Source organism: Bos mutus, unplaced genomic scaffold, assembly GCF_027580195.1.
Source record: "Bos mutus isolate GX-2022 unplaced genomic scaffold, NWIPB_WYAK_1.1 CTG1070, whole genome shotgun sequence".
NCBI lineage: Eukaryota > Metazoa > Chordata > Mammalia > Artiodactyla > Bovidae > Bos > Bos mutus.
This window is the reverse complement of record NW_027218535.1, coordinates 5,741-7,141: the sequence shown is the minus strand read 5'-3', so window position 1 is coordinate 7,141 and position 1,401 is coordinate 5,741. Positions and strand designations below refer to the sequence as shown.

The 1,401-nt window shown below is 60.8% G+C and overlaps 1 pseudogene; it reads left to right on the top strand.

The window, feature by feature from the left end:
- Window positions 1–274: 274 nt before the first annotated feature.
- On the top strand, window positions 275–394 carry LOC138986740 (5S ribosomal RNA; annotated as a pseudogene).
- Window positions 395–1,401: the final 1,007 nt, after the last annotated feature.

The following is a 1,401-nucleotide window of genomic DNA, read 5'->3' as shown; positions in this document are numbered from 1 at the left end:
CCCCCCGCTACTGCCTGTCGAATGTGTTGACCACGCCCTCCCGGTCAATGGGGGTCCTGAAGCCCCTCGGGCCCCGGGCCGCCAGGCGCTGCTGGTCTGGTGTTGGCGGTGTTCGGGGCGGGCGGCGTCAGCAGGCTGGAGTCGGTCGCGGGTCGTGCGGCTCAAGTACAGCACGCCCGCGACGAGAGGTGCGGCCCGTTGGCCCGACCTGCAGGGCAGAGCGAAAGGGAGGCGAAGCGCAAGGCTCTTAGGGCGCCCCGAGCCCACCGCCACCGTCTCAGGCCGTATCAGCCTGAAGGCGCCCGATCTCGTCTGATCTCGGAAGCTAAGCAGGGTCGGGCCTGGTTAGTATCTTGGATGGGAGACCACCTGGGAATCCCGGGCGCTCGAGGCTTTTTGCCTACCAGAAGAGGTCCTTTAGCCCCCGCCGCGCGTCCCGATTCTTGGATCCCCCCCGCAGCCCCAGCCCCTCCCGGGCCGCGGGGAGCGGGTGGCCGGGGCCCCGACTCCCGCTGCAGACCTGGGTTGCCTCCGCGCGGCCCGCGAGCCCCTCCGCATTCGCATTCGGCTTCCAGGACACCCGACGACCGGCAGTCCCGTCTCCACCTGGGGCTCCTTTGGCTTGCCTCAGGCAATCCCGGGGCTTGCACCGACTCCAGCCAGAGCCCGGCCCCGCCCCACCCCTGCCTGCCTGCAGGCGATCGCAGATGCGCGTGTGCGCGCGCACGCACAGATAGATGTGCCCAAACGGGGCATCTATCTTGTTCACTTATACTGTGGGTGGATCTATGCCTGGGAGTCGGACTGCTGGACCATAGGCTACTTCCACTTTTAGTTCCTTCGGGAACCTCCATATTCTTTTCCATACCGGCTCTCCCCACGCCCATTCCTACTCACCGTGGAGGAGAGTTCCCTTTGCTCCACATCTTCTCCAGCATTGGTTATTGACAGACATCGCAGTGAGGCCCAATCGGACTCATGTGAAGTGGTCCCTCCTTGGAGTTTGGAGTTGAGCCTCTCCAATCATTAGTGATGTGGAGCAAGATGACCTTTTGGAAATGCAGATGCAATGCTGTCACCTCCCTGCTCCAACGGCTCTCGTATTTTCCCAGCATATTGAAGATACGACCACCTCCCTTCAGGCTTGCTCCTCACGTTCTTCTCTGATGTCTTTTGCCTGGAATGCCCTCTGCACTCTTTGGCTTCCATCCCATAGGGCATTTTTCGTTTCTTGAATGTCCTAAGTTTCCCTGGTCACATAGCCTTCCAAGATGCTATTTTCCCGGCCTGAAATTCTTCCTGCATCTCAACCCTGGTTTACCTAGGTTCAACCTATGGACCTCAACGAAATGGTTCCTCTGGAGAGCCTTCCCTGACACCCAGGTTTTGTGGTGAGGGAAG